This window comes from Labrus bergylta, chromosome 18, assembly GCF_963930695.1.
Source record: "Labrus bergylta chromosome 18, fLabBer1.1, whole genome shotgun sequence".
Taxonomy (NCBI): domain Eukaryota; kingdom Metazoa; phylum Chordata; class Actinopteri; order Labriformes; family Labridae; genus Labrus; species Labrus bergylta.
Window position 1 is genome coordinate 22881380 of NC_089212.1, and position 9750 is coordinate 22891129.

Genomic DNA, 9750 nt, shown 5'->3' on the forward strand with positions numbered 1-9750 from the left:
TTATTTTGGGGATTTATTTAGAGATAGGACAGTGGATAGAGCCAGAAATCAGGGAGAGAGAGAGTGGGGAATGTAATGTGGCAAAGGAGCCAGAGGCTGGATTTGAACTCAGGCTGCCCGATTGTAAGACTATGGCCCGCACACTAACCACTTGGCTACCGGCGCCCCTAAACTTTTTATTTTATATTAACAAGTGATCATAAGATGTGTTGTTTGGAGCGATGAACCCACACGTAACTGTATTTTGTCCAAGAGGTTTATCTCGTGTTCAGAATGATTACACCTTCTTTATTTTGAGGCCAGAAAATTCATATAATTGAAAGTGTTTTTCTCCACCGTGGGGCAGTGATTACTGTGTTGCCTCACAGCGAGGCGGTTCCTGGTTCGAATCCCCGTCTGACAGGAGCCTCTCTTTATGGAGTTTGCATGTTCTCCCCTGCGCATGCGTTGGTTCTCTCCAGGTACTCTGGCTTCCTCCCACAGTCCAAAGACATGCTCGTTAGGTTATTTGGTGACTCTACATTGCCCTTACAGTGGGTGTGAATGTGAGTTTGGCTGGTTGTCTGCCTCTGTATGTCAGCCCTGTGATTGGCTGGCGACCAGTCCTGGGCGTAGCCTGCCTCTCACCCAATGGGAAAAGCCATGTAGATAATGGATAGATGTTTTAAGAACTTGTTTCCTCTGCCCAGAAGCAATGCAAGTTTAAAGCAATGACAAGGGAAGTACACCAAAAAACAAAAAGGTCCTGTTGGCCTTGAATTTGAATTTTAAATGAAAAAAATTGCGTTTCCCTGACTGGTGCAATTAATTATTCAAATGTCACCTGGTTTGGTAAATCCTGACCTATCGGGTTAAATTTTGTTTCTGAAGAACGCAGAGAAACTGATATTATTGCTGGAATCAACAGCATGTATGGATTGGTCATATATCCGTCGTTTGCCCTGCCAATAATCCAGTAAATGAGCTGCAATGCTAACCCCCTGCAGGATGATTGAGTTGTAATAGTAGCCATGACTCTTAATGTGTCCCTCTGTTTAGGACCTGACTGAATAATTTATGCATGAGTAAAATGATCACTTGTAAAGCTTTTTGAATCAAGTGCTATTTCCATTTCTGCAACAGCATCCTTCAGCGGTCATGACCTTTTGCCTTGTCGTACAATACCAGACTGAACCGAGGATGAAAACAGCGAAAAATAGGATAAAAATAAATCAACAAATGGAGAGACAGGGGGAACAAAGGAAGAATATGTAAGAGAAAAAGAAGAGATGGATAATGCAGTGGGAGGTTTATGCTGTTTGCCAGCACAAAGAGAGGGAAATGTCACTTTTGGTGCTGCATCAGTGAGTGATGGCTGCCATTATCCCACCCAATGGGTATAAGCAGGCAATATTAGCACACAGTTTCCACACCCTGATGAAGCAGGCAGAGTTCTCCACAGTAGGGATACCCGGAGCCAGCATGGACAATGGAGTGTGAAAGCATGTGAGGCATAATGTATAAAATCACTGGAGGGGGGAATAATAAAGACAGAAGGAAAGGAGTAGGAGTCACCAAACATAAAAAGCAAAAAAAAAAATCCCTCAAGTAGGGCTGCTGCTGTCAAAAATGGAGTAAGAGCGAAAAATTCTAACAAAGGGACTGTGTGGCCCTGCTTTTTCAGAAGTTCCTGTGATGTTTTAAATGTAACAGAGTCTCTTAACATAGATCACTCGCTGCGATCTGACATCCATCACACAAAGTGGCTGAGGCAGGTATGGTGGGATTATGAAACAGGAACACCTCACTAACTCGCTTAACACAGAGGAAACTACCTGTAATCGTTTCAGCGGTATGGACGAGTGTGTGTGGGTGTGAAAGAGAAAGAAAGATACATTTAGAGATTCAGAGGTGGTAATATATTTAAATTGTGTGGACTGCAATCCACTGCATGTGGGTATAATGTCCAGTTGTGTATGGAAAGAAGTTTGACCTGATGAGGTACCTACAAAAAATGACGCATGCATTGCCTCAAATATTTCCAACTGTTGGGGTGCTGGATAGCCAAGTTGTTAAGTCCCTCACCCCATGGGGGCGGCTGTGGCTCAGTTGGTAGAGTTGGTCGTCTCTCAACTGGAAGGTTTGGGGGTTCAATCTCCAGCTCCTGCAGCAACATGTCCAATGTGTCCTTGGGCAAGACACTTGACCCCAATAGTCAGGCAGCTTAGCAAATTTTTTCCACATAATCTCAATGGCCATAGCTTTCAATTTGGGGGGGGGGGCACTTCATAAAATGGCGGATCCAAGATGGCCGCCATTTAAAATCTGTAAACACCAATCATGCGCCAATATGTCTTCCAAGCCACTTACAAGGTCAATCCCCTTATTCCTATGTCCGCTTAGGAACAGAGTTGAAAATAACATAAATACATTTCCAAATTAACATATTTATTTGATCTTGGCACAAATAATCATCTAGTGATATTCTTAAATAGCTTTAATTCCTTGAGCAACAAAATGTATATATTGACAACCAGATGTTGTCCGGCGTGTCCCCATTCTACCCAAATCTGGTCCTAAGCTGCCTGACTGCAAATTGCTCCCACTGCTTCAAAGGTGACGTATGAATGTGATTCGCTAATAGTGATGGTCACTTTACACAGCGGCCTCTACCATCAGTGTGTGAATGTGTAGGTGTCACATGCGGTGCTTTGAGTAGTCAGAAGACTAGAAAAGTGCTTTACAAGCTCAAGTCCATTTATCAAGTCTACATATGTAGGCGATAGTCCCAACATAGAGTTGCAAGATAAATAGGAGTCCGAGCTGTCTGACCCTCTTTTCAACGATAGGAAAGTACCCAGATATCTGCTGCAGGCCTTCCCTCAGTTCTTCTAGGTATTGTTGAAGTAACATACACAGGATATTCCCCTTTTAGGATATCCTGTATTGATTAGTATCACTTGATATTTTATAGAAAACATTAATTTGAAGTTGGAGCGAGATGTTTGAATCAAAATTATTGCTTTTTGATTTGCTTTATCAATATATCGGCCTCAAAGCTTAGGTCCTTTCAAAAGGTTACAGCGGAATTGGCTGGATGATGTAATGGTTTGGGTTTCATTACAAGCTTAGGTACAATCTGGGAAGCCTGATAGATTAAAGGGTGCGTAGGTATTAATCAATAGCTCGGTCAAATCCCAGCAGACAGGCTGTACTATAATAATAATAATAATCTTATCACCCGTTCAATAACACTCATGGCTAAAAATGCAATAGTTGATACAATGCTAAAACATTTATTGACCAGCAGTGTTTGCATCTTGCTTTTGCAGTGCAGAAAACACCCTCAAATATGTTACATCCAGATTTTGGGGGGAATGCCATCATTTTGTTGGCACACACTTGGAAACATGCTGGTGTGTCAAGATGAAGCTGCGGTGGGATGAATCTGCTTCAGTAAGTGAGTCACAGTCCCCTGGGCCGTTATTTTTCCTGTGAAATTTGTAGCAGCATGTGTAATGGTACTTTTCGACGTGCTTCCCTTTGATAATGCCGGTTTGAAAAAAACAACAACAACACGGAAAGTGAGTGACTCAGGAAATCAAAGCAAGTGTTAGAAAAATGGCACGATGAGTCAGAAGTGCAGAGGACGTTCTTACACTTCCAGCAAGAAGCAAAAGGTGCATGAGTCTCTTCAAATGTTGCACTGTCTTTGTCAATCTCATCTCCTCCTAGGGCGCAGTAATACAGAAGGTTGAAATAGCAGGGGAATTCAGACAGATAAGTCTTAGCAATTTCAAAGCAAACCAACACACAGTTCAGTCCACATCTGACCCCCATATCTGGGTCCCTTTCACCAGCTGCGGCTCCCTCACTCCGTCTCCCTCTCCCTCAGCGTCTATCTCTATATAAAACAAGTCAACAATATGAAGCCTGCAAAGCAATCAAAACAGAGATCTGGCTGTGTACATTTGATTGAGAACTGAGGGGGAGGTGAAGAGAGGTGAGACAGGGAAAACTGTAATTCTAGACAACAAAGACTTCCTCTCTCGCAGTGGAAGGAAGGTGGAAAATGAAGCAAAAATTGCAAGGTGTCAGCGTCAATAGGAGATTATTTGTTTTGAGCACTGGAGGAGAGCAGTTACACAAAGCACAGTAAAAGAGATGGGAGATGATATGGTAGTAAAGGTTTGTAACAAAATCTGTCAACCTGTTAATACAAACACAACATGGATGGATTTCTGGACAGGCTAACGGGAGCCACAGCTGTTTGAAATTATAATATATTAGTTTATTGGACTGTGGACTCCTAACTACTAACAGACACAAAGAAACTACAAAGAGAAACTAAACAACTGCAATTAAACACCCAACAACTAGAAACAACCATGTGAAATCACAGAACGACTGATGCAGAACCAAAGTTGCAAAATAGCCACAGCAAAAAAAGAAGTCCAAAAACTTGGAAAGAGAAATATAAAACTACCAAGAGATTCAAAATGAAAACAGAAACAGCAATCAACTGAAAACAACAACGAAAAAAAAACAGAACAAACCGCAAAGAAAAGAGCAATCGTCAACCACAGTGACGAAATAGCAACGAAGATAGACAACAACAACAAAAAACAGAACAAACACAAACCACAACTTTGAAATAACAACCATTAATGTAAAAACAACCAACAAGCACAAACAGACTTTAACTGATTACAAAAGGTATGGACAAAAACATCTACATAGAGACACACAACTACTACAAAAGGGACAGAAACTACAAACAATGAGCTTTAAAGTTCACAAAGTTCAACCCTATACAAAACACACTTCACCATGTTTTTCTAACTCTAACATGTGTTCTTAGTCTGTCTACAAACCCCCCCAAATATGAGAAAAGTCCATCCTCTCCATCTTTACCCTGCTCCACTTTTCAGAAAATGTGTGCTCAAACAGGCCATTTGGAGATTTTCCCTTCATGACATCACAAAGGGCAGTAACTCCTCCCCCAGGTGAGTTTCTTTATTAAAATCAAATAGGTGTCCAAACATAAAAAAAGGAAGAAAGGGCCCAAACAACTGAGAATAACATTAATAGACACAACATGTTCAAACCACATAGACACACAGACAAAAATAGAGACATGTCAAGACACAAATTGACCTCAAAGGGGAAACGACCACACAGGGACACAAACAACAACAAAGAAACATTTACAACAGAAAGAGAGAAAAAAAACAAGGAATAGAAATCAGAGGAAGAGAAAAGAACTACATGTTGCGTCTCATTCAATCTGAGTGTCTGTGATGTAAGAGATTGGTCGGTTATCTGCTGTGAGGCTTAGGTTGGAAAATATTGTTTCAGCAGAAAACCATCACCTCTGTTTGCAGGGAGATACAACGCCTCGGTGGAAGTTTTCTACCTGAAGTTGACTTAAAACCAATGGGTTTTTTTGTGTGTTTTTACATACTCTATGATATCCTTTGTTATTGCAGTGTCAGCTTGGCAGAGTCAGAAGGAAAAGACTTGATTGGTCTTTTGTCTTCAACACAACTAGGACAACCCAGAGTGTGTTCATTGTACGAGTGCTGACAATTGGTTTAAAACGATCTTTTCCCAACAATGTCTTCAAAATGACGGTATCTAACACAGACTGGCAACCCTTCCCTACAGGAACTTTATTTTTCTTTCTCTTCCTGCAGACATTTCTGACATTTTCTTTTCAATCCAGCTTGAACTAAATAAGAAAAGACGTCGTATAGAGGTTCATTTTTTGGGGAAATGAGGACAGCAAGCACACCTCTTACTCTAAATCAGCTCCATCAGTTGGGTGAACTCCGTCTCGCTGCTGTGACAGTTGAAAATGTGTGGGTGACAGTACAAACAAAGGTGAATCGATGCGTTTCCCCAAGGAAGAGACAAAGAGAGGATGAGAGGAAGACAGAGCGGTAGAGAGAGAGAGAGAGTTAGAGAGAAGACGGAGAGATGAAGGTGGCGGCGCGACATAGGGAGTGTGACAGTGTCATGCAGGCTGGTTTCATCGTTTCTCTCCAGCGCCCAAGGGAGATCATTAGCTCACAATATGGAGTCTATCAATCCTCGCAGAATACCACTCTCCCCTCCAGATACATGTCCCGTCTGTCTGCCTCTGTCTTTGTCTATCTATCTGTCTGTTCGTGTACATGCCACTCTTGAATTTGGGAAAAAATCAGGTTAAATAGGTTACACATAAGCTTGCCCTCTGGGGGTCTTTCATGACAAGAGAGAGTAGCCTAAAGAGTAGCTATTATCTTCAGGGAAAGCTGAACTCCTTCACTCTGTGTGTGTTTGACAACGTCTTGTCTTTTAATTTGACTTGAGGTTTAAGATTTGAGAGGGAATACTTTCACAGCAGAACAATGACAAAGATAAAAGCAGGAAACAATAAAAAAAGACAGTTTACTTGGTGATTAAGAGCAACAGGTTGGAAGTCAGTGAAGGCAAACAAGTCAAAAAAGAGGAAGGCAGGCAGGCAAGGAAAATACAAAATACAAAGATAACTTGGAATAATAATGGCTGTCAAAGAAGGTGGATCAAGGAGCAGTTAGAGGTACTTATGGGAAATAACTGATCAAACACCAACTCTGTCTCAGTGTCTGTTTAGTGTCTGTTTTAATGTCTGTTTCTTTGGCATCTGACTATCCAACAGTAAGCAGATCATCCCAACATCCACAGGTAAAAGCCTACCGAAAGTTCACCCCAGTTTGGGAACGAGCTCTATCCCCTTGGTGTTTGGCCTCACTGTGATTATATTTTCTCTTCTTTGCTGCTACGTCCACGTCTGTCATCTTTGCCGGTGGGAAGGCCGTCCAATCGCTGAATTGTATCCACTCCAAAACTCACCTGCGCGCTGTCACTGGCCTCGAGAATAACACCAACTCCCCAACCAGAGTCAACCAAAACAACACAAAACATCAAAAATCAAGTCAGCGGACACAGTCACCACCACACATGTATGGAGGCCTGTAGGGGATGATTGAGCAGCATTATTTTTTGTGTAAGTCACTAACTCTACCTCTAACACATTTCCATTACCCTCCATTGCAAATACATGACTGACATGGTTGGCATCAAAAAGAAAAGTTTGTCAGGAAGCTGTTTTAAAATGGAACCGGGTGTTGCTTATTTGACTGCAAACTTCACTGCTTATTTTAAAAGTCTGACTGAACTTTGCATATCAACTACTGACCACAAAGAAATATGGTGTTGCAGCACATGCAAATATCATCACTGTTGGGACTCTTTTTTGGTCTTTATACAGTTCACTTACATACAATATACTCCTTTCTTGTTTCATCACCACAAGAGAGGTTAAAATGATTGTCACAGTTTGCCCAAGGATTGTTCAGGGTCTGTGTGAAATTTAAACTTTCTCCAAGAGCCAGATGGGGAACTTTGTAGATGCACAACTGGAACATGGATGGAAAGGGATAATACATATCATATTTGTATCACTGACAACTATCTGTTTTATTACTTTTTTTTGCATTCATACTGTACTGTATAGTGAGGGACAGCTTTATCTCAAAGGGGGCGGCTGTGAGTCAGCTGGTAGAGGCGGTCGTCTCTCAACCAGAAGGTCCTGCAGTCCCATGTCCCATGTGTCCTTGGGCAAGACACTTAACCCCATGTTGCTCCTGCTGCTTGGGATTAGGTAATTAGCAGCCTCTGCCATCAATGTGTGAATGTGTAGGTGTAACCTGCGTTGTAAAAGCGCTTTGAGTAGTTAGAAGACTAGAAAAGAGCTATACAAGCTCAAGTCTATTTACCATTTATAATGGCAGGCTGTTTAACCCATAATCCTCCTCTTTTCAAATACATGCTAGGAAGCAATTGAAAACCCAATGACAAGCATATTTTATCTTAATGCCTGATTGGATAGAAAAGTCGAGCAGATCAGTCCAAAATTAAGAAACCATGCAGAGATGGGTTTTTTGTTTTCCAAAAAGGAACACAATGCAACAATAACCCCCATGGCAAAGAGGTGACTGTGTTCCTAATTGGAAAAGGATGTCACACACACACGCACACACAAACACACCATCAGAGACCCTCTGGGAGGTAATCTCTCTTCCTGTTCCAGCTATGCCTGACCAGCCAAGCGGAGCTGCCACCTCATTGTGTCCTTCTGCACCAAGGCTCTGTAAGGTCTTCCTGCAAGCACAAAAAGAGAGAGAGAGGTGATATTCTACAATACGACACACATGACACACAAACAGTAGGGCTGCATGAAGCCTCATGCCCTGCAGGACAAACAGAAAGACTTTACAGAGGCTGCAAAATCTGTTTCACACTGCAGGTGTGTGTATGTGTGTGTCCCGTACCTGCAAGTGGTTTCTTGCATGTTTACTCAGGTTGAGAGTTTGACCCTTTTTACTGCTCAAATGTGCCATTGTTGAGAAGCAAGAAAAACCCCACAAAGGAACATTTCTCAGCAGCACAGTTTTTATCTTGTTTATTGTCGTGCTAAAAATCAGACATGTATCGAATTGTTTGACACGTGTGTTCAAAGAGAGACAGTGACTCTTTGTTTGTAAGACTTCACACTGAACATAATATGAGCCCATGCAACATATGTGGGCTGCAAGAACGACAAAGACGAGGCGTCATTTGTGCAATTTCTTAGCATAGCAATTCTGTCCTTTGTATTTCTTTTGCCAAAAAAATCAAACCAGTCATTATTGACTGAATCGTTTGATTTCTAAAATGTTTCATCTGAGGGAAAGACGAGGAGAGAAAACACACATCCAGAAGGCACATGATGACAAATAACAAACAATCCAAATGATATGAAAATCATACCCACAATGCATCAGGACGTGTTTTACAGATATCAACGACCCTATAAATGTAAATTAAATGATATGTAGGGAGCGATAAACAATCTGTTTAATGGCCTCCCATCTCCATTAGGGCCACTTTCTCTTTTTCTTCCTTCACACATACTCGTGTCCTTTGCCACACTGTATGTGATATCCTGCATCCTCTTTACATCCTTCACTTTCTCTATTCGTTTCACCTGGGAGGTTTTTAAAAATTCATTAGCGCAGTGTGCGAGAACACTTCTGGGAGTCTCTATATTGATTTCTTATTAATAGGTTGTTTGTTTTAATAAATTATTTTGTTCTCGGGGCGATGAATATGTTAAGTTAAAATGCAGTCGGTGGAAAGAAATGGCTCTAGGTGCTACAAGCAGCAGAGAGGAACAAATATGAATATCTTTATTTATTCAATTTTTTTTTTTTACAGCGCTGAGGTAATCGTTTACTGTCATTTCATACAACTCATGCATTAATAACTTTCTTGTTCTGTTTCCCTGCTGAGTGTTTAGCTTGTGATCGATATGCATGTGTTTATGAGTGAGTGTCGTCCGTAATAAAAGGATGATAAATAACTGACACAATGCATTCTTATGACAATGACTTGTTATGAATATTGATATAAAAAACTCACTGCTTGTGATCGTGTTATGCAATCGATACGGCTTGTCACTTCTAAGCACCTGCAAATATTTGTTTTTGCATGATGGAAAAAAGAGCGATGCTACTGGATCCAAAAAGGCTGAAAGTTTTATTTTATTTTTGTGCACATAAAGCATCATGCAGCAGCTCTGTAAACACACTTTGATGTGCACAATCGATGGAGTTCCCCCTTAATGCATTACAAGGTGACACAAAGCATCAAGGCAGTGGAGTCTGCACGTTCTGTGGCAGCTGTTTAAAAGCTTATAAATACAGG